Genomic DNA, 24,636 nt, shown 5'->3' with positions numbered 1-24,636 from the left:
AAAGTGTAGAAGGGATACAATTTAATTTGAAGTGCCTATGGGGTACATCTTACACTGATATTTAGGAATGAGTCTGAAGGCTATTCTCACACAACTGGAGTTGAGTGAGCACTTTTTCTACTATGTACTTTGTATCTGATAGGAGTTTTTACTGTCCCCAACACAAGCAGAGCAGGATGTTTCTGGAAATCAGGCTTATCTTTTCTGCTGGCCTGGGAGAAGTGTATATCTGAAAGAGAGAGCATGGGGCTGATGCTCTCAACCAGCCTGGGCTCAGGTAGCTCACTCAGATGAGGTCCGTGACCCAGGAGTGGGGACAGGGATGCCCTGAGATCAGAGAGCCATCAGGATCAGGCTCAAACTGTGCCAGTTGTAGGGAATGATGCTGGTAGAACCAGGAAAGTCGTACAGATGAATTCCTGGCTCTGAGCCTGGTGTTACCAGCAGAATGTTGGATTTTTTAATCATGGGTCAGTTTACAAGACACTGATCCTGCTGGCAACAGACTGGATACACCTGTCTTAAAGTGGGGAAAAAAATCTTTACTCAGGATTTAGCAGGTGTTCTTGAGAGAGCTTTAAACTAGATTTGAAGGAGGGAGGAAATGAAACCAAGGTCACTAGAGATAAGCCTGAGAGTGACATGCTACTGTTTGAGAAATGGTGGTACTTCAGTCTAGGGTAGGGAATGGAGGGCTTGCGGCTATAGGGTGCTAGAAACTATGGAAACTTCTGATTATGTGCAAACAGGAATTAAAGCTGCTTTCCTCCAAAAGGTCTTGGGATTCATAACACAACTGAAGTGCATCTACACCAAAGCACGCAACTTGGGCAAAACCCGGAAGGAAATAGAAGTCATTGTGTGGCAGGAAAACTATGCCATGGTTACCATCATGGAGACACAGGCAGGTGACTTGCACAGTTGGAGTGCTGCAATGTATGGCTGTAAATTCTTCAGAAGGGCTAGGCAAGAAAGGAGGGGCGGTGGACTGTAGTCCTGTATTTAGGTGAGTGTTTATCTGAAGCTGGATGATGGTGATGAGGAGTTTGAGTGTTTGTAGATAACAATCAAGGGGAAGGCCAACAAAGTGGGAGTCTGTTACGTGGCATAATGTACAGCAGCCCTGTCTAACTGGGGAAGTCCCACACAAATGTAGATGGGCGTCACATTTACCAGCTTCCATGAAGGGTCTTAAGGAGGACCTGGGGGGAACTACAGACCTGTCAGTGTCATCTCACTGCTGGGGAAGGTCATGGAGCACATCATCTTGAGTGCCATCACATGGCATGTATAGGAAAAGCCAGAGGATCAGACCCATCCAGCATAGGTTTATGAGAGGCAGGCCCTGCTTGACCGACTTGATCTCCCTCTATGAAAAGATCATCCACTTAGTGGACAAGGGAAAGGCTATGGGTTTTGTTTATATTTAGCAAAGCTTTTGGCACCATTTCCCACTGTATTCTTCTGGAGAAACATGGCTTAGACAGATGCACTGCTTAATGAATAAAAAACTAACTGGATGGCTGAGCCCAGAGAGTGGTGGTAAATGGAGAAACATCCATCTGGTGGCTGGTCAGCAGTTATGTTTTGCAGGGCTCTGTATTGGTGCTGGTCCTGTTTGATGTTTATAAATGATCTTTACTAGGGGATTGAGTGCACCCTCATTCAGTTTGAAGAGCACACCAGATTGGTGGGAGTGTTGATCTGCTAGAGCAGTCAGGAAGGCTCTGCAATAACAACCCCATACAGTACTACAGGCTGAGGCAGAGAGGCTGAAAAGCTGCTCTGCAGAAAAGGACCTGGAGGTGCTGGTAAACAGTGGCTGAACATGAGCCTGAAGTGTGCCCATGTGGCCAAGTAGGCCAGTGGCATCCTGATTTGTATCAGAAATGGTGTGAGCAGCTGCACTGGGGAAGTGATCCTCTCTGTACTCAGCACTAGTGAGGCCACACGTTGAATCCTGCCTTCAGTTTTGGGCCCCTCACTACAAGAAAGACATTGAGGTGTTGAAGTGTATCTGGAGAAGAGCGATGAAGCTAGGGAAGGGTTTGGAGCACAAGTCTTATGAGGAGGTGCTGAGAGATCTGGAGTTGTTTAGTCTGGAGAAAAGGAGGCTTAGGGGAAGCCTTATTTCTCTCTACAACTACCTGAAAGGAGATTGTAGGTAGTTGGGGGTCGGCCTCTTCTCCCAAGTAAAAACCGACAGGACAAGAATAAATGGCCTCCAGTTGTGCCAGGGGAAGTGTAGATTGGATATTAGGAAAAATTCTTTGTTCAAAGTGTTGTGAAACATTGGAACAGACTGCCCAAGGAAGCGGTAGAGTCATCATCCCTGGAAGTGTTCAAAATTGTATGGACATGGAACTTGAGGATATGTTTTAATGGTGAACATGGTGGTAGTGCTGGGTTGATGGTTGAACTTGATGACCTCAGAGGTCTTTTCCAGCCTAAATGATTCTGTGGTTCTGTGAGTGCAGTCCATCTCTGAAACTAACTTTGCTTCCATTATACTGAGAATAATATAAATTCTAATACCATACAGCAAAAGAAATATAAAACCATCCAGTATTTTCCAAAGTCCCAGGCATTTGGAGATCCATTAGGAGCTGTAGTTGAGGTATGCATTTTAGGGTTTTCCTCGTCCTATTAAGAGGCTGTGCATTATGCTGCACCATTTACCAGTAGGAAACAATAGCCCTCTGTATTCTGAATGCAGAGACAGACTCTCTGCTTGTTGACAGGCATGCAGTAACACTCAGGGCATAATTCAACCCATTATATTATTTTTGTTTAGCCTGGGAAAAAGAAGGCTCAAGGGGGACCTTATTGTGCTCTACAACTACCTGAAAGGAGGGTGTAGTGAGGTGAGGATTGGTCTGTTCTCCCAAGTAACAGAAAACAGGACAAGAGGAACAGGCTCCAGTTGTGTCAGGGGAGGTCTAGATCAGATATTAGGAAAAATTTCTTCAATGAAAGGGTTGTCAAGCATTGGAGCAGGCTACCCAGAGGAAGTAGACTTGCCATCCCTGGAGGTATTTAAAAGATGTGTAGGTGTGGCAATTAGGGGCATGGTTGAGTGTTAACATGGCACTAGATTGATGACTGGATTTTTTGGTCTTTAGAGTATTTTCCAACTTCAATGATTTTATGAGGGTGCAACATCCAGAAGCAGTTTCCTCTTAACTTCAAGTAGACAGATAATTTTTTTAACTGCTTCATCTAGGTATTTTTCTTTCTCATTTGATTTCTGGTAGTAGGACATTGGTCTAGTCTTCCTCAGAAATTCTGGTACATTGTTAAGATGCAGAATTGGATAATCTCTTTAAGAATCAATATTAAGTAATTAAATATTAAGTCATGTTCCAAATTAGAATGAAACTAATTTGAGAGGTTTCTCAAGTTTTCCCCTCCTGTAAACTGTTTTGTAAAGAAGATACACTTTTTGAATGTCTGGGGCTTTTAATTTCTTAATCATTCACAGATGGTAGTGGTGAGTGTCCCAGGATGCTGACATGCTGCATTTCCATATCTTTCAGCAATAAGGGGAGTTGAGTGAGGTCAAGGGGGCTGTGTTTTGTAGAGGGCCTTTTCTGTTACAGGAATGATCAGAGTGAAAACTAGGATCATGCTTTCTTAATTCCACAATGGCAGTAAGAGGAGTATGTATTTTGAATTCTTTATTAAGTCTGAAAACTTCAACATGTACTTGTTGCAGTCTGTTCTTAGCCCTCCAAATCTATTTTATGCCATGGAGACTTTTAAAACTTAGCTTAGCTCACAGTATCATTTCTCATTTTACAATAACTTACTTTTTGCCTGAGAGCACTTCTGAGAACTAATCTGTGATGTGTTTACTTTGGCTGGAGGAATTGAAATGCTTTAAAGGAAAAAAAAATTAAAAGCTCCCCAAATGTTCCCGCAGCTTTGCTTTCTCCTCTTATTATGCTAATCTGATTGTTTTTAATGTGAGGACTTCTTTTGCCCTGGGTCTTATGTACTCTGCAGTGTCATAAAAGGTATACCACTTTACAGCTAAGTAATGTTGACTTGTAAGTTAGAAATCTGAGGTTTTCAGCTGGAATGCTGCATTGTGTATGAATATGTCCATTTTTTTTCTCTAACTGTCCTGAAATGTAGGAAGTCACTACATTTAACATCTGTGAGGATGTGCAACTGAGGGGCTGTCTAAGTGAGCAGAAGCATAATAAGTACAAAAACATCTAATATTTGGTTTTTTGGTCTTTGGAAAATAATTTCTTACATGCCTTCTGGGTTATTGCCATCATTTAGTTATCAGGTAAACTAATGTACCATTAGAGTTAATTGACCTGTCTATACTTTCTGGGACGAAGATATTAAGAAGAGATAGTGAGAGATTTGTCAGTATTTGGGAAATTCTCTTTCTTTATTCTCTGCTAGTCAGGTTCACACCTGTGCACAGTGCAACTATGGAGACCCTTCATGCCTTTTTTGTGGACTTCTCTTGGAAAAGATCAGACTATTATTCACAGTAATTCAAGGGGTAATGCAGAACTTTCCTTAAATATGCTTGCTGGTAAGGATACCTAGAACTGTAGTTAAGAATCTCATATTTTTTTCTGCTTCACAGGTTCCTCTGCTTCACAGAGAAATCCTGGTGGGTAGTAATTTGCCTTCAGGCTTCGTAGTCAATGGTTCAGGCAAGGAGGCTCCTTTCCATGGCCATGTGCAGTTAATGTATAGACAAAGGTGGTGAAGGAGAGTGCAGCTTGGGACTCACTGATGTCGCAGTGCTGATGATATGCAGGCCTGCTGCCCTCGTGCTGGACCCAGCTGCTTATTTCCTAATGTTTGGCTGGAGCCTGAGCTTGGATAAAAGGGAGCTGGCTGTAGCTTGGGCCAGATAATTTGGAGATGCTAATGGCTCATTTGTTAAAACAAGTAGAGGGCTTGGCAAAGGGAGAGGGAGTTTCTTTCTGCCTTGTCTCGCCCTTTCCCTCCACTTTTCCACATTGAGGATGTTTATTTTATGGGTGCTCTTTAGAGTCCTTGTGGACATTCGTCATGAATGCACATTTCCATCTTTCTTTTTTTTTTTTTTTTAGATTACAAGTATTTCTTGTGAATATGAAATTCCTATTGTACAGATTTCTGTTTGGTACAGAAATCTGGCTTGTTACAGTGGCTTACCCACGAATATATCTTTGCTAACCACTTGAGAGAGAGAAAGAAATGTCAGGTGTTGCAGGCTGTTGACTGCCAGTTGCTGATTTGGACTGGCCGGTGTGAACACATTTATATGTGTGGTTTAAAGCTCTAGATTTCATTGCTGGCTTAGATTCAAGGGGCTTTACATAGAGTAGTGTAGCTTTAATTGTGATTTATGGCTGCAGTTCAGATTGCAGCATCCTTATGGGCGTCCATAACAAATGAGGTCTGTTGGTATTTATGTCTTCAGCATGTTAGTCTAGAACGTGTGTACACAGCCTCTCCTTTAAGACCACAGTTTTGCTCACTATGAAGAAGCGATCACACACCAATCGTGGTTTCTCACGGAGAGATCAGTTGCAGAAGGAAGTGAACTTTCCACTTCTGAGATTGTGGCTTCAGTTATGGCAAGTACCTTGTGTTGCTTCTTAAATAAGGAAACTTTGAAAGATTCTTCTGTATGTCTTCAGTGGAAATGTCCCAGCTCAACAGCTTGAGGTTACATATTTTGAGTTGTTTTATAAATGTGATCAACACTGGGTTTAGTGATGTGTGAACACATTTTCTTATAGGACAGTCAGATCCTAATTCTCTACTAGTTATGGAAGAATTTTTTAGCATGCAACTTGAAAGTGATTTTTATGTGTGTGTGTGTGTATATATATATATATATATATATATATATATATATATATATATATAAATTATATAATACATACATTTTTGGTCAATATCCACTAGCTCAGATTTGAAGACATATGGCTGTGCCTTCCATTGTTAGCCATAAATGGGAAACGTTATGGAAGTGACAGTGGGATGGATTGTTGTGGTCCAGTCTGCATTTTGGTGGAGCAGATGAACTTCTGCCAGGTAATAATGAAGAAAAGCTATCTCTGGACACTTTTTACAAGTGAGTTGTCCAAGTGTAGGGATATGAATTTGAACATGTGCCAAGAGGTACAGAATCTAATTTAAAGTGCCACAAACTTAGTTAAAATATGCCAATTGACAGCTCTTGTCATCTTGGATTCAACCCAGATTGAACGTGTCTAAATACTAGAAAATAAATAGGAAATGGACCTTGAAGTAGGCTTTCAGGTTTGTGTACAGGGTATAGTTACATAAGTGTTTATTGTTTTAGTAGAAGTCTATTTGATGCTCACTTTATATTTCAAAAGATTCTCTAATTAACTGCAAATAGAGTATTATATTTTAATAAAGCTCTTGTTTTATATTTACAAAAACTGTTCTGTGTTATAAACATGGTTTTGATCACTTAGTAAAAATCCTTTGATATAACTTTCTTTAGCTGGTATTGTACAAGTTATTTTTTTTTCATTTACAATGTATATTCATCATAAAGGGATCAAAATGCACTGTAATTGAAATAGCTTTGTTTCCAGGGCAATACTTCCTTCATTTATTTTTATTTGTTTGCTACTTCATACACCTTTAATTAAACTGTTTTACTTTAATCATTTATGTAACTATAGTGGTGAATTTGTTCCTGTTGGAGTTTGGACTTTGTCATTTCACTTAGCAGTTTTCCAGGGAAGTTAAAATGTTAAACAAATGTAGAAAATATATGCTGTACATCCTGAAAGCCCTGCACAGCTTAGATCTATAAACACATGTACAGATATTTTAAGCACAGAGGCACTTCTGGTAAACTTGACAAGTCTGTTTTCGAAGCTAGAGAAATGAATAGAAGTTTCTGAGCAGTAAGTGCACAGTCCCTCACTTGCCTCTGAAATTCATTATTGCCAGAATGTGGCTTCCTAATGGTAGGGGTGTATGTTTTTTTAACTGAACTAATAGGAAAAACGTTAGAGGGAAGCAAGGTCTTCTTGTGTCATGAATCTGACAGTTTGAAAGATGCTGTGTAGGGTCCATTTTAGAGCTGATGGTGCTTCTATCCACAGCTGACGGCAGCAGTAGAGCAACAAAATCTTGCTGCTTAAATTTGATGGTTCATCTGTAGCAATCAGCTTTTTTTTTTTTGGTTGGTAAATTGCACTACCTAATAAGATGTTTTAATATATGATAATATATTTTAATAGCTATCTGGTGTAACTATTAAATAATAATATTGCCCATTAAACTTTGTTACTAATTACTGAAAATTTTCTTCTGAAAAGGTGATTCCTCACCCCTATCTCCTTTTGCCCCTAGGGAAGCTTTATTAATTTCAACAGACTTGATAGTGATGTTGCTTCCTTTTTACAAATAGGGTGGAAGTTGGAGTGCCTTTTAGTAGGATCTCTGGGTATTTCTGGAAGCAAAACATTAAAAAATAAAGGTGAATTGGGTTGTTCAGAAAGAAAAGAGAAGAAACAAAATAGGAACATTAAAAATCAAGACGAAAACTGAATAGAGCTGACGGAATAAAAATACCTATACATGGTATGGGGGAGGGGAGAAAGACCATGAGGAAGAAGAAGATGAAAGAATTAACAACCATAAAAAGCAAGCTGCTGTGCATTGCCTAGGATATACAAAGAGCCCTAAGTAATTTCTACAAAAACAACATTTTCTACATGCTGAGATCAAATTGGGGGCATTTTTGGACAGACTTTTCTCACAATTGAAACAGTTTACCAAGGACTTTTCTTTTCTACAGTACATCTGCTCAGGAATTCTATGTTCATGCAGGGGAAGATGTATTTCCTGCAAAAAGTGTCTTTCACTGGAGAGTTGAAAATGGTTTACTTGGAATTGCATAGTTATCATAGAATCATATTAGCTACCTTGAGCAGAGCAGAGGCTTTGTACTCTCCAAGAACTTGGTTCTTTGAGAAGTTGGCAAGAACTTAAATGTTCTTCTAAGGTGGAACTAGTGAAGATTAGTATGTTCTTGATGGTAAAAGCAGTAATGATGCAATGGTCCCTAAGCACCATCAAACAAAGGGTGAGATCTTTGTGTCATGGAAAAACCCAGTGTTCCCTCTGACTCCACTTTGGGGAACAGATTGACACTAATACCTAGCCAGGAACACAACACAGCAATATGATGAAGGGCACTTACGCAAGTAAAGCATAAATAAAAGCATAAATACATGATAATGCTGTAGGACTTCATGGAGAGGACTGAAAGATTTTGTTCTAAATATCCAGTGGCAGATGACTTTTTGTACAGAAAGAAACCACAAGTTTTTGTTGTTGTTTGTTTTCTGCAGTAGTTCTACTTTTCCCACCTTCTTTGTTCTCCAAGTGACACATCTGTGCCTGGCAATTTTGGCATAGTGACAAATGTTTCCTTTCAAATTTCAGCTCCTCTCCAGGGAAGAACCATTGCAACTTCCTCTTTTAATCTCATTTTGCATTCCAACCATCACCCTGCTGATACATCTGTCCCTCCTGTTTCACAAGGTTGGACTGGTGGTACCCAGTTGCCTATTTCTTCTTTCAAAGAAGTGTGATTATGTTCATCAAGTAAGTTACTTGATCAAGAATCACCAAGTAAGGGGGAAAAGCAGAACAAATTTGATCAACTGGTTTAATATTTTGTGGCGACATATATCAGAAGTAGATAGGTTTATTAAAAGAATACACTGAGATAGTAATGCTGTTATTGATAAGCAGTAGTTATGCTCCTAGCCTAAATCCCGCATGAATGTTGTGAGGTGCAGGAGCTCTCTCCAAGCAACCTGTGTTCAAATATTGATGCTTCCATAATCTCTGATGAAATAAGATACCAGTATATATATCAGCTCATATGTGTATCTGGTGTGTTTGATGTTGTTTTAACAAGTTCCTTGTCTCTTAGTAGCATGAAGTGCCTGAGTCCTGCCATATAAAGTATGCAAAATATTAGCCTACCTGTGTGTCACTAACAAGCTAGGATTAAAATGGGCTGTAAAGAAAAGTAAAGTTAGGCCATGGCTTGGGATGATCTCCAAGTATATGCAACACAGAGGACAAAGTGATGAGTCTTCCAGCACTGTTCAGGAAAGCAGTGCTTTATCAGTGCTGCCACAAAGACTGGCATCAGTACAGCAGCTGTTTACCCTTTTCCTTAGCCTTTACATTTAACATCCAGAGCACACAAGGGAAGGAAGATTATCAACTATAAAATATGTGACATCCCTGGGAAAAGTGGGAGAAGCTCCAGCGATTAGGTGTTTGGTGATCTCTTGGTGGCATTATAGGAGGAGCCTTCCTGGCCTGTACACTCCAATATAAAGACAGAAGAAAGGAAAACTGTTGCACCCTGGTGCCCACCCAGCTGCTCTTTCGCTCCCCCTCTTCAGCAGAACAGGGGGAGGAAATGAGATGAAGAAATTATAGGTTGAGTTCAAGGCAGACTAATGAAGAAAAGGCTGCATATGGAAGCAAAGTGATTTATTCTCTACTTCTCTCATCAGCAGGTAATGTACAACCACTCAGGAGAAACAGAAACCCCAGTACACATAGCACCTGCTTCAGAAGACAAATGCTTTAATAATAAATACACTTCTCCTTCTCCTTTCCTGAACTTTTATTGCTGACACCATATGGCATGGGTTATCCCTTTGGTTAGTTGGGTTCAACTCTCCTGGTTGCCTCCTCTTCAACTTCTTGCCCTATCTCCAGCCTACCAGCCTTTGGGGTGTTGGAGAGACAGCCTTTGTGCTTTGTGGATGCTGCTCAGCAGCAGCCAACACGAGTGGGTTACCAACACCCTCAGAGACACAAGTGCAAAGCACAGCACTGTGAGTTATGCTGTATGGAGTGTTAGCTCCATCCCAGCTAGACCAACTACAGAAAGGAAAGTAGTCTTTCCATGAAGAGTCAGAAGACAGAGAAAGATAGAAAAAGCAGGAGCAGTACCAAGCAGGTTTCTATGTACAGAAGCAGCTTGTGGAGTTGTACAGAGAAAGAATAGGTGCAAGTGGTGAGTATGAGTGCCATCCAGCATTTGTATAGCCATGTCTTGCAGTCTCCACAAAGCAATTTTCATAAGAAGTCAATGGTTGTTCAAGGTTTTCAGCAGATGTGCAATATTTTCAACACTTGATGCCTGGACCTAGTAATGATTGTAAATTCAAGGACTTAAACTTGTGTAGTTAATCATGATGGCCCCTGACAGTAGTGTTCACCATTCAAAGGAAAAGGCAGCAAGCAAAAATCCTGCACTTACAGATGCTTGTTGTCAAACAGCATGATCATGACCAATGTTTGAAAATACCGTATAGATGTGGAATAAACTTTGAGCTATTCCGTGGTGTGCGTAGTTACTACAAGAAAAATCTGCACATATTTATTTGTGTGGTAAATGGCACTATTACTCATGCTGTTTCTTTAGTCAGTTATTTTTGACTAAAGTGCCACAGTTTCATGAAATTACCCATCAGCTTATGATAAAATACCCTTTCAGTAAGTTACTGCTGAAGGGATGTACACAGAAAGTAATGAAAATCTACCAGGCGTTGTAACACAAGTTTTCATTTCCATTCTTTCAATCTGTTGCAAAGTTTCTAAACAGGGCATACATAGGAGGGCCCTGATAATTTGCTTAGAAAGCTGCCTTTGCTGTATTTAACCTCTATGTGGTCAGTATCTTGTATTTCTATATCCTACTTCATCAGTGAGTTTAAAAAATACTGCCATTGTGAATGAGTTATGGGTGAGGAGCTGCTAATTACAGTACTGCAACTATTTTCTTCTCAGCCTTGCAGACATGCTCATATCTCAATCTGTGGCTGCCTAGAGTAGATGTGAATATCAAGTAGAATCCAAAACTTCTTGTTTTCTTGCATCCAAATGCCTAGTCAATGGTTCCACTAAAATTTAGAAGGGAAGTTATAGCCAGGTGGGGGCTGGTCTCTTCTCCCAGGCACTCAGCAATAGAACAAGGGGGCATGGGCTTAAGCTCTGCCAGGGGAAATTTAAGTTGGATATCAGAAAAAAATTTTTTACAGAGAGAGTAATCAGGCATTGGAATGGGCTGCCCGGAGAGGTGGTGGATTCACCATCCCTAGAGATCTTTAAATGCAGATTGGATGTGGCGCTGGGTGCCATGATCTAGTAAATGAGCTAGAGTTGGACCAAGGGTTGGACTCGATGATCTTGGAGGTCTTTTCCAACCCAATCGATTCTATGATTCTATGATTCTATGATTCTATAATATAAGTATGCTAAAAGTGAAAGGTTGTAAGTATAGCTGCCATAATAAAAGGATAAGAGTTGTATAAATGGGAAAATCTGGTGTGGTTTTGCCTAGAGAAGCTGTGAATATCTGATACCTGGAAGTAGTCTAGCCAGATTGGAAGGGGTTTTGAGGTCTGGTCTAGTGGAAGGTCCCAGTTCATGTGAGGGAGTTGGAACTGGTTTGGAACTAGATGATGTTTAAGATTCCTTCACACACAAACCTCTCTGATATTCTATGATTAGCATGCTGTTGAGAAACTTCTTTTGTTTAAGAACAGTGATTCATGGTATGGGTCACAAGAACCATGCAATGGCATGTCAGTGATCTCAGAAGAATGAGAAACACAGAAACCTCTCCCTGTCCTCTCCCCACAAATTCTGTAGGAGTTTAAAACTTTGGCAGTTTTGTAAGTGATGGCAGCATTATTTTCTTTACTGCAAATCATTAATTTGGGAGAACAGTTTCAGCACCAAGCTGGATAGCTACTGACCATGCGTGACTGCCAGAGAACAGAGTAGAAGGCTTTTAGAAGAGCACATTTCTCCCTGTTGAAAGACAGTTTTGAGGTTAGAGCCTGACAGATATCTAGAAGCAGTTATTCTGCAGTGTGGCACTCATCTCCATAATTTGCCTCTCAGCATTCCAAATTAATTTTGCCTTCAATATACAGCTTCCAAGGGAGAAGTGAAATGCAGTCTCTGTTGTTTTTCAGTGGTCATTTTAGGTTTCCTCAACCTGGAAGCAGCAGTTTTCTGAAAGAGGCTGTGCCAGGTAAAGTTCATCTCACCCTCTCCATGTGCTCCTTTGTCTAGAAAAGCTAGAAATCTTGTCTTTTCTCCACACCTGTCTGACTTTTTGCTAATGTAATGTATCTGCCAAGGAAGGCGAATGTAGTATTTCTTCCATGTTGGTTGGTATAAGTTTGAAAATGCTGTTATGTTTATTAAAGATCTTGAATAGAACAACCTGATACTTCTGTAGTCCAGGGGGCAGGAGTGTGGGCAAGAGAGCAGGCAGAGGCAGTTCCAGTCTGCCGCAAACACTTCTTGCTTAGAATGGTACTTTCCTCGGTCCTCACCAGTAGGCTTTCAGTCCCTTTTTATAGCAAATGATACTCTCTACAGAAATAGCTTCCTGCTCTAAGTGAGAAAGAGTCTTGAGGATTCCAAACCAAAATTGTTGGGTGCCACATGTTTACTGAGTAGATTTTCATGTCTTTCAGAAGTTTACTCCAAATAGATCCATCTTTGCATTTTGTTTTTTATTCTGTATACCTATGTGTTGTGAATATGCTCAATATTAGAAGTCCCTAAACCGACAGTTGGTTCCAACAGAACACTTAAATTTTTCTTGTGTATGGTGTGGTTTTTCTCTTTTTTAGTTTTATTTTGTTCTCAAAAGAATGTAACCAGAAAAAGTAGTTATAACCAACATTTCAGCTTTGGCTAAATTTGGAAATGCAAATCAAGAGTTGAAAATTGAGTCTTAAAATAAAATATTCAGCACATTTTGGTGGTGGTGATTACATTAGTGTCCAAGATGTGTGATCTCATATATTACGCATGCTATAGTCCTTAGGCATAATAGAGTTAAATGAGGACAGTGTCAGATGTAGTAGTTGTTATTGCCTTTCAATTGCCCAGTTGCACATTGTTGTGGGTTTGTGTTGAACTGCTAATACTTGAATTTAGATTTTTCTCTGACTTCATGTTTTGGGGTTTTTTTTCTAACAAAGGTTCTTTTTGTCATGCTGTATTTCTCTGATATTTCTAACAGCAGAAATATTTCCTGCTAAATGCAGTTTGTCTCTGGTTCTGATTCTTCTTTGAAGAAAATAGCTTGTCAAAGTGAATGTAAAAATTCAGCTTTTTGCTTCTCTTTTGTAAGCGCTGATAATGTGTGTTATTAATTGCATTGCCACCATATGGTTAAAAATATTTTTCTTTTTTTTTTTCTGTTCAGTAACTACCTTCTGTTTTGTAACTGTTCTGTAAAGGTCATATTTTTACCAGACAATAATCTTAAATGTCATGCTTTCCATTATGTTTAACTACTTCATATCTGGATATATACTTGGTGGAGCAGAGTACTTTGCTAAATGAGTTTTGGAGATTGGCAAAGTAATTTCATTCAAAACAAATGGAATGTCAGTACTCCTTCCTGTGCCTGTGCATTGCTGCTTTGATATCATCAGCCAATTTTGAGAATACATATAGTTGATCTCTGTTTTCTGTTTATAAATGTGACTGATGTACTTTATGCCAAAAAACCAGTTCTTAATACATGGCAATGATTTAACAAAAAGAAACACTTTATGCCTGAAAGCCATTTGCCTTTCTGGCATTTTCTAGGGATTCCAATAAAGCATAGGGAAGTGAAACAGCTACCTGCATATTTGAGTAGGTCTGTAAATGCTGAGAATGCATGTGTCTGACCAGACGTACTTATATGTGGTGGTTATGTATTTTTGGAACAGTTTTTTAAATATTTCATAGTGGTTTATTTGAGCATATGCATGTTAGGTATGGGCATGCAGTGCACATGATGGCAGAAAGTGACCTGTAACCTCTACAACATTAAAGGCTTTTTTTAGTGCAGAATGTATCCTAGTATTTGAAATAGTCTTGGTCTCTGCTGCATGTTCTCCAGGGAGAACACAAACCTGCCAGAATTTTGTTCCTATTCTCAGTCTTAATTTTCATTATATTCTATCTACACTGTTTGCATTTCCCTTAAAAGATTGCCATTTTGCCTTCTTCTTCCCCCCTCTTTTGTATGTAGAATGGCTTAGGAGGAATGAACAGGGGAAGATGGGAAGGCTTCCTAGTATCTCACACAGAGGGAATTTACTTCTTGAAGCAAAGAGTTAAACTGTCTTACACAGCCAATTAAGTGTATGCTGTCTTTTACTATGCATGCATGCCCTTATGCAGTCAATTGTAATTTATGTCGTTTTCTCTTAGTGACCGGGGCTCAAACTGTGACACATTCAGTGCTGCTTGACAGTGAGGGAAGAAGACCTACATATATACACAGGTGTAAGACAGAATTGTTAAAACTGAGGTAGTAAGGTGAAGTTAAAGATTATATTGTCTGCTCATCATTTGCAAGAAGGTAAAAATCAAGTCTGGTAACTCTTGCAAGGTCCTTGACCAGTCATTAAATTACTTGCCTTAAGAAAGACCTGCCAAGTTGGCAATTAATGGGATGTAGTCCAGCCCAGAATGTTTTAAAATTAGTCGTGTATGAAATTGTGGTATAAATTTCTTTCATCTCCCTACAGTTTCTGCTGGTTCATAAGTGGTGAATCACTGCTGGTCTGTTACTGAGCTGGAACTGGGTTTACCTGAAATTATTCTAAACGTATAGATGATTTTGCACTTTCTGATACTTGAAAATGTGTTCCCTTCTTTAGATGATATATGCTGAAATGGAAAGCAAGAGTGTATCTACTAGGTTTTGTTTTCCTGAGATTACATAGGTATATGTAGCCACAAAAATATCTGTACATATGTAGGTTTATATGTATTTTATAAAATCATTTGTAGGTATAGGATAGCTATTTTGTGCCTTCCTTGTTCTGGTCTGATTGCTAGGCTTGTGTCTTCTCACATTGCCAATAAAACTATTTGCTTGACTTTGAGAAGAGCATCAACAAAACCCATCTTGCCTTTTGACAGGTGGATGCTTCTCGGTGTCTCATAGTAATCCTCATTTCCATATTTCCATGTATGAGCTCTCCTGGGCTACCAATAGTATTTACTGGTCTTAGTATCTAGGAACCTCTCTTTGTGGGGGCACAAGGCAGAGATGTCTGTAAGCCATTTATGAAAGCAACCAAAGGACTGTGAGGTAAGAGGTAACAGATGGCTACAGGCAGATTGGAGGAGTACAAGGGAATGGTGAGGCAGTATTGACCAGCATGATAAGCAGTAGTTTTCAGCACATATTTTAAAAAATTTATTTGGAGACATCTCAATAAAGCATATTTTGGTGGATCTGCTTGAAAATGTTTAGCTAGCACAGTGGAAATTGACACCACCATAAAAAGTGAGAAAATGCATCCAGTGTGAGATGAACAGTAAAGAATCTTTAAAAGTTACTGTAAATGATATTAGATACACAAACACAAAGAGGAATGACATGGATAAAGTGAATGACAAAAGAAAACAACCTTTGCATGAGGCAAGATTTTGTGTATTGATTATAGAGAAGAGGATGCCTGTAATGATGGATCTGATAAGATTTTTGGCCAGGAATGTGAGCTTTGTGAATGGATAGGAAAAACTGTATTACAGAGATGTTGTGTAGGACAAGTCAACTCAACTGACACATAATTGGAATTTCAGAGAATATCTGAGTTAAACATGTTATCCATGTTGTGACTTGCATGACAAGCAGGACAGTGCTATTGTCCAGCGTGATTAGAGAAGGATGTGGAGAGCTGAGAATTTTACTTAATCTGGTGTTAATGGGAACAGTAGAAGGGAGGCAGGCCAAGAGCAAAAATGGTAATTTATGGATCATCCGCTGGTAATTTCTGTTTGCTGATGTGCAGAGATAAGGCATGGATGAAAGGAGGTGAAGGACAGAGCTGCTTTGAGTTTCCCATAGGAAGCTGGCAGAGCCACTTGAAATTTGGCATTCTATTGATTAAGAAGGACTTTCAGGATGAAATATCTGTGAAGGTTTCATGTATATTTTATCATGTATCTTTAACTCAGGACCCTAGGATATAATACATTTTGAGATAATTTTTGAAACCAGATGATTTTATTGCCAGAAACATTTAGATTTGGGGAAACCTTTAGAAGACTGATTAAAACTAATTTGGAGTAGTAGTGTGTGCTTTAGGGAACAATGATGACTGTCAGAAGATTACACACTTGTTGGAACTGTACTTGAGATGAGAATAAACTCTTTTTGAAGATAACCACGAGAACTAAAAAATAAAATTCTCTCCAAATCATCCTGTACTGCAAATAACCAAAGGTCAGAACTTTAGCATAAATCATATTAGCAGCTAAGTAAATATATAGATATATAAATTTAAAGGTGATAAGCATGTTTCTTTCCTCTTTTGAATGATTATTCCTGTGATACAGACTTCAAAAAACAGGAAAGAGAGCACAACCTCCCCTGAGATTTCAGGTATATTCAGGAAAACAAGGAGTACTTTAGAATTCACTATGTTTTTTTTAGATTTCACTAATTTCTGGCATTTACATTGTCACTTCACATGAACTGGCATGAAGATGTTGAAGAGTGCAGAAGAACTGATAATGTACATTAAAAAGTGGGTTTGGAGCAGAATTATGTTAAAGACCCACCCAGTTATTGTTTCAGTTGCCCAGAGATTTTCTTTTATTATGTGAGCCTTAAATCTGAGATTTGGCGTGCGTGTCTGTGTGTGTGTAGAAGGTCCTAAGTGACACTTTAAAACAAATACATGGTGTAATAACTTGGGGCATGAGATTAGCCAGTTGTAGTTCCAGATTTGATTATGGCTAGACTAAGGAAGTAAGTTCTGTTCAGTACTCTAATTCATAAAATAGCAGCTAAGTAAATTGAGAAAAACCTAACTTATGTTTCCAGTGATGCTTTTTAAAGAATTTTTGCCAATAAAGAGAATCAAAGCATGAAACTTCTGAAAAAACAACCTCAAACCCCAGACTTTATGCCAAATCATAGTAATTTGTGGAAAATAAGTAACTTTTTAAAGTTGGTGAGTAGAAAAAACATCCAGGTTTTTGAGAAAGACTATAAGATTCCACAGTCTTTATGCAGCTGTTCTTTTACTTGTTTTTATAAGTTCTGCTTTAATAGTGTGCTGGTGAATGTAGTATAATTTTTAATTTAACAAGCTGAACAATGAGAGTGTTTGAATCAGAAGGGTTATACAGAGACATTTATTTTATTGTATCTATTTGCTTTGTATATCAATTTTTGTGTCAGGGATTTTGAATGATTAGTGAATGCCATGGAGAGCCAGCCCCTGATAAATATTGCAGAGCAGTATGAAAGGGCCCTTTCAGTATGGTCTGAAAGCTTACCATCTGTAAGGGACCATCAGTGGGCTAAAGCTGGCATTTCTGGCTTTATTCCAGACCTTTCCCTATGTCTAACTAATCTCAAAGTTGAACAAGAAGGGATCTCCAGGTGGCTTGTTGTTCTGTTTCTCCATCTCTCTGCCCCATCAACTGGACTTACCTGCTTTACAGCAAGAATGATTCAGTCCTGCTTTCAGAGGTTGGACAATATATAAAAATAAGGAAATAAAAATAAAAAATAACCCCCCTAAAACCAAACAAACATCCTTGCCCCAAACAGCACAAAACCCAAACCCCAAAACACTGTAGAAAAAAGCTTAAAATCCATGTATTTTGCTGGCAAAATCAACAGACTGAGTTTCCCTATAGTGTCATAGAAATGCTAGATGTAGAGGACCTCTGGAGGTTTGTACTCAAGGTTCCTGCTCAAAGTAGCACTATTAATAACACACCTTAGGTCAGCCAGGCTTTCATTGGCGTACGTTGGACAGATGGTTTTGTATGCTGGACAGTTGAGCAGACGAGAAACCTTTCTTTACAGAAAACAGCTCTCTCTTCTTTTTGTTTCTGCATTTCCTTTTCAAAAGGCCTGCATCCATGACCATGCTCTGGTCTTGTATGCTGCCCCTGATTTGTGATTCTGATTATGCAACTCTGCTATCATAGACACACTTCCAGTTCTACCTGTTTTGTTGCTCAAACTCTATGCAGTGGTGTACAGCTGTTTGAGAAGTCTGAATGCTTCTGTTTCATGGCCTCCTCCAGTAAGTACTTCCTCTTTATCTGCACTGCTCCATCACTTACTTATGTATTTAGATACCATTCCCTCATGAACCTACCTTAAAACTTTGTCCACTTGATAGCAAGCCTTTTTTCAAAGATGTTCTTTTGTCTGGGCCTTCATATGAGATCATTCAGGATCTGCTGTTGGTAAAAATGGGAGTGGAGGGGGAAATAAAAACTGCACTGGATAGCTGATGGAGATTGAAATGTTTCTTGGCATTTTCACAGCTGAGGACCATTATGATAAGGCAGTGAAATTCACCTGAACACAGTGACTTCCTCCTGTGTCCTTAGTGTGTGAGTTTCATCAAACTGACTAAGCAAGGACTTAATGCAGCTTGCAGCGGCTTGTGTGAGGTGTTCAGAAGTTAATGAACTGAATTAATTCTAAGAAAACTGAAAATAAAGTTTCAGCTATATATAGATAGAGAGATATGTATAGATACATATATAGCTGTTGGAGACAACGTTCCTGGGGAGGAAAAGAGTTTATGAGGCATTTTGATGGCTTTATATGAAGCTTATAAATTTCTACCACCTGACTTCAGGAGGAATATCCTGGAGCATTTGAAGTTGGGTGAATAATTTAAAATAAATAAGGCCAATGAAGAAGGCCCTGTTTGCTAGTTTGAAATGTAAATTCTGAAGACCCTTTAGAATTTTTGCTCATACAGAAAAAAGAGAGTAAATTACTAGGTCCTGCATTTTATAAATAGTTGCGGTGAGGAAAAGTTCTGTTACCTCAGCACTCTGTTTGATGAAGATCTTTCAGCATGTTGTCATCTGTCTTTGTTGCATCCAAATTTAAATGATTATTTTTTTCAAGCATTCTTGAAAGTGCATCCGAGAGGGTTCATGAAGACCAGCTGAGATTTGTTAGGATGTTTTCTTCAGAAGCAGTCTGTGTACAATAGGCCATCTTTTAAAAACATTACTAAAGATGTTATTTCCTGCTCCAGAATTGCCCCTGGCTTTAGGAATAGGTAAAATTTTTACAGTTACATTTGCATTCTCTACTATTAAAAAGGTGAATTTGTTCTACTATTTTACTTCAGGGCAGGAATTTGGCAAATATAGCAACTCTGGCTAGTTGGACTGGATTCCTTTCTGAAAATTTTATTGCCCATGAAAGCATAATGTGGACACACAGAGTCAAGTTTAAAGTATATATAGTGGATACACAAAAAAGTTCATGTGCCAATTTCTTTTTTTCCCATTTTGGTAAGTATATTAGTGATGATGAAAACACTCGGATAACTTTTGTCTTTTGACAACTTTTGTGGTCTAAAAGGTGTGGTTATTGTGAGGATTCTGTAAGGGTTTTCTCACCTATCACCTGTCTCACATACATCACCTGACTGCAACAGAGCAAAATATTGAACTATGAAGATCTTGGTAAAGTGTAATGTACATTGGTGTAATATTTGAATCAGATTTGATATTTCAGTCTTTCCTGTGCTGTCCCTCTAATAAATCTGAGAGGTAACAGCTACCACTGAATTAATAACAATGTCTGCCATAAGGAGAGCCTGATTATTTAAATCATAGCAACTTTGATGAAGGACCTGCATTAGCGGGGTATATGTTAAATTGTTATGGTCTCACTTCAGTTATTCATAAGTAAGACAAAAAGAGCTGCCACATGGCTATACAACTTCCTCCTGAGGGGAAGAGGAGGGACAGGCAGTGATCTCTTCTCTGTGGTGACAAGTGACAGGACCAGAGGGAATGTCCTAAAGGGTTTGGATGATACTCTTGGCCACATGGTGTGACTTGAGGATGGTCCTGTGCAGGGCTAAGGCTTTGACTTGATGATCCTTGTGGGTCTCTTCCAACTCTTCTCTACCTTTGCAAGAAAGCATAAGGGAGCTCAGTGGTGCTCCACCCATCTCCTTTGCTGTCACTGGGGGTTCTGGAAGTCTATGTTGGGACACTGAGAGGGCGTACTCTGTGGAGGTATGGTAATCATTGCATGTCTACCACAAGTTCTAGCCTTTATGAATTGCTGGTGGAAAAAAAAAATCAATCTGACAGCTGTTCCTCTGTGAACTGGCCCTGGGAATTGCTGAACATCATTGGCACATGATTATGCATCTGACCTAGGGATGAGTAACTGATGTTTTTTAACCCCCAAGAGCACTCATGGAAAAGAAATTTCAGAGATCTAGGCTATCGTGGCATCCCAAGCCAGGTTCAGTCATAATCTGTCAGATTGCTGGTTTGTTCGTAAAGCCATTCTATTCCAATGAGGCACTGTTCTTACTGTTATAAAATAAAAATCTTCCTTGCTGCATCTTGAACATGCTACTTTTCACCCTGTCTTTTGTGGATGTCTCCTATTTTCAGCAGCCAGATTGGTATGTAGCAACTTACAGAGTTCCTTCTTGCTGTCTGTTTTCATACATTGAACAATCCTCACTCCATCCATGTTTCCTTACAGGTTACATTTTCTAGAAATCTTTCTCTGCAGTCATTATGTAGCTTTCATGGAGTGTCATGCGCCAAACCGAATGTAAGACAGCTCTGTTCACAGAGGATTATTTCACTAATGCCATAATTTTGTAATGGTTTTTTATATTTATGCAACTGTAAGATAGGTATTCCTTACTTGAGATCCTCTCCTACAGAAATGCAATGGAAAAAGTGGTGGTTCTTCCTACATTTATACAGTTCCTTAGTTATCCAATTCTGATGCCTGTAGATTGCCTTGTAGATTGCGTACCCCTGTGAACAGAGACACACTGCAGACAAGTTAATGGAGAAAGATATAGGGTTTTATTAGAAGGACCTTCCATGATCAAACCCAGGCGGGTTTGACCCCTCGGTCAGGAAGTCTCAGGGTGAAATACCCCTTACGGACATCCAATCCGAAGTTTCCATTTCTCTCTAAAGCCCACCCAAAAGTCCTGCCAATCTACCCCCTTCATGATGGGGAGGCAGTTAGGCCTTCTGTTGTTTGTCTTCTGTTATCTTGCAGGTGTCTGCTGAAAAACAGCTCGTCCTTGACAAAGCTTGCTAGCTGGTGGGAAAGACACTTTAATATTCAGACATAAGATCAAGGAAACTCAGCAAAGTCTCTGTGATTCTAAAACCTTTCTTAAATTGCATTAATCACATCCTTAGGCATCAATACAGTTAATTATCAAGATACCCAAGTATCTTGCATGTGTTCCTACTAATTGACTCCTATGCTGCCCCCAGATTGTAGCTTGGATCCACCATCGGCTTGTAAACATTTGAATGTAGGTGCCTAAATGTACATTGTATGTTAGCTGTGTCACTGAATTCCCAATCCAGTCAATGGAGCCTGGCCAATTGGGCATGCCTTACTGAGGGTCAGATGAAGAGTCTCATTCAAGTCCCCAAACACCAATGACTGTATTGACTTGTCCTCCATTAACTCTAAAAATAATTTGTTTACAATGTGGACCTGAATCCCATTCCATCTATCCAATTTACCCTTGTCATTCTGAATTCTAATACTGCCTTCAAAGGTACTTGCAGTCTCTTAGAGTTCAGTATCATCTGTGAATTCCATAAATGTTAGCTTCTATTCCTGTGTTGAAGCCATAGATATAAATATTGAATGACACTGGACCTGAAACACAACCCTGTGGAGCCCTATAGAATATGCTTCTCCGCTGTGATTGCAGCAATTGTTTTCTGAGTGTTTCTTCAACTAGACGGCAACCATGTTCATACGTTAATAATTTATTTAGGCCTGCTGTTGAAAAATGCTTTGCTGTTTTGTGGTTTTGAATCCTCAGGATTATGAACTCTGTTACTTTACACTGACATTAGGAGAACCATCCTATTCCCTTCCTCTCTTTACTAGCTGCTCTCTTTACCTTCTATATCAAAAGCTCACTTCAGTTTATTCTGAATTTTTGCAGAACAAAATGTCCTGATGTATTTCTTTCTCAACTACTCCCAGATGTGGGAGTAGTTAAAATACACACTATTCCAGTTCTGTACTCTGGATGGTTCTGGCAGTTGTTTTGAAAAATCTTTTCTGCCTGATCTCCCTGGCCTTGGTGATTTGCAATAGATCCCCACCATGGGAATGTCCCTGCTTTATTCATCTCTGACTTTGTAATCATTACATGGAGGTTTTTCCCAAGATCTGAATTTCCTTATGTCCTGAAACTACAGCAACTATGTGTGTTATTGATGTACAATGCAGTACCCTTTTCCCACTGCTGGTCCTTCTGAAAGAGCAGTACTTCTGTATATTCATACTTTACCCACATGGGTTATCCAAGTCTCTGTTACTTCAATTAAATAATAATTTCTTTAAATATATGGATTCTCCAGTTTGTTTCCAGTAGCATAGTGTGCCCATGGAACTTTTAGTAAACTCATTCACTGTTCTTTCTTTATGTTCTTAATTAGTTTATTTCAAGTAGCTTTCAAACCCTTCAGACCTCAACATCATTCCTTCTCGTAGATCCCCAAAGGATTTTATTATTCTCCACACCAATCTAGACTTAAAAGTATTTTTCACTTAATGTGATAAATCAAGGTTTAAAGATGCTTTCTTCTCTTCCATGAGATCAGCTCCACTCCCATCCATTTGCTCTCACAGCGCTGCTCACTTGCTATGGAAGCCAAATTCCTCAGCATCTTCAAAATCTCAAATAGAAAAATGTCTCATCATGAATAGGATGTTAAAAGTCTTTTTATTTCTAAGCCTAGCAAGCTCCCAGTTGCTGCAGTGGTGGCACTGGCAGTGGTTATTGAAACAGTTAAATGAGTATCATCCACTGTGTTTCTACTCCTTTGTGCTCCTAAGCTGGAGCCAGTTTGTGTTGGAGATGCGACTTTCTCAGACACTGTGTTTTGCACAGGACTGGAATGTTGTCTTTCAGATTTCCCTATGAAAGTTACTTCTTTGATCTTCTAGTTTCATTTCAGCATATATAATTTCAGTCAGCACTTGTGACAGTGAAAATAAGAGCCCTGCAACTCTTAACCCAGGCTCCTTGTGCTCAAACTGGTTTCCTCATCAAGAGTTTAGAAAGCAGTCATGCTTTTGATGTGACAGATTGAGAATTGTGTCTCATTTTAGAATTTTATGATACAAGGGTTTCATAATGTAAGATGTGAAGTTGCAGCTAGGATACTTGATCTCTAAGTATTTATTTTCCATTTGAATAAATTGATTTTGCATTATTCTGATGAGGTCATGGTGCCAGACTTTAGGTTTGCTTGATCTTAGGAGAAGTGGGTGTTGTGCTGAAGAAATTTCACTGCACTGGGATGGTTTGAACCTTGTGGTTTTGACAACTGACTTTTGGCTCGCCAGCAGACATACGTGAAATACCATAATATCTATCTTGAACAGCAGTGAAATAGTTAACAATGCTGACATTTAGGACAGCTGTAGTTAGTTCTCTGGTGTTGCCATCTAAAGAGGGCCTTGAGCACGGACCTCCACGACAGCAAGGTGAAACAACAGCCAGACTCGGCAACATTCAGTCCCTTTGTACAGGGCCAAGGCACTTAAGTTGGAGTATATGTCTTGAAAGCTGGATAAAGCAGAAGTGAAATTGTAAGTTATGGACAAAGACACATTTTATGTTTTTTTTCTGAAACTGATGCTCAGATAACCTTAATTCTCTTATTTCCTTTCTTATAAGTATAAAGTCCTATCCCTTAGCTCATTTGTAACACACTAACTTTTAGCTGCAAAGGCTCTATCTCCATCTTGGGCATTGCCCAAGTTTAGTTTGGGAGTCTCAAGTTGTGAAACTGTGTAATTTCTCTCTTTAAACTGCTTAATTCACCAGTCCTAGGGAGAGCTGTGCAAAGTGGGGTCCTTTCCCTTTTCGTGGCTCAAAGAACCTGTGTATGCTTACGACATGTTTAATCAAATTTGAAATTAGTGGGAGGATGCACACTGTGGTTTTGCTTCTATTAATAACAGCCTAAAAGATGACTTTCCTGTGTGATCTCTGATGTTCACTATGTTATTTAAAGTCCTAATGTTCTGTCATGTATGATTTACTCAAGAGGTGCATTTCTATTATATTAGATGCAGAAGGATATTAGCAGCAGTAAACTGCTGCAATTTTACATGAAGTCTTTTGAGATACCACAAAAGATCAGGCTCTTTGAACAGCCTTTTCCCTACATGCTCCTTTTATTCTGCTCACGGAATCATAGAACTGGAACTCTTTCAGGTGTGAATGGATTTTTGAAGGCCATCTGATCCAGCTGCTTCTCAAAGTAGGACGAACTAGATCAAATTGCTCAGAGCGTTGGTTGGATTTTGAGCGTTTCCAAGGATGGAGATCCCAGCTTTTGTGGGTAGATAAGGCACTACTGTCATTGCATGACCCTTCTTAAGGCTGTTTTTCCAACCATGTATATTCAGTGAGAATGTCCTTTATTGTAAAATGTGTTTGTTGCCTTTTGTGTTACTACTGTGCATCTTTGTGTAGAGTTTGGCTTTGTCTTCTCTATACCCTACTGTTAGGTAGCTAT

General features: G+C 39.2%; 1 protein-coding gene across 4 annotated transcripts in view; it reads left to right on the top strand.

Moving 5' to 3' along the window:
• ENOX1 (ecto-NOX disulfide-thiol exchanger 1) overlaps nucleotides 1-24,636 on the top strand; it is a 362,626-nt gene that overhangs the window by 29,820 nt on the left and 308,170 nt on the right. The window lies entirely within an intron of this gene.

The sequence above is a fragment of the Pithys albifrons genome, chromosome 1 (assembly GCF_047495875.1).
Source record: "Pithys albifrons albifrons isolate INPA30051 chromosome 1, PitAlb_v1, whole genome shotgun sequence".
NCBI lineage: Eukaryota > Metazoa > Chordata > Aves > Passeriformes > Thamnophilidae > Pithys > Pithys albifrons.
Note: the sequence above shows the minus strand (reverse complement) of the source record. Positions and strands in the feature narration are given on the sequence as shown.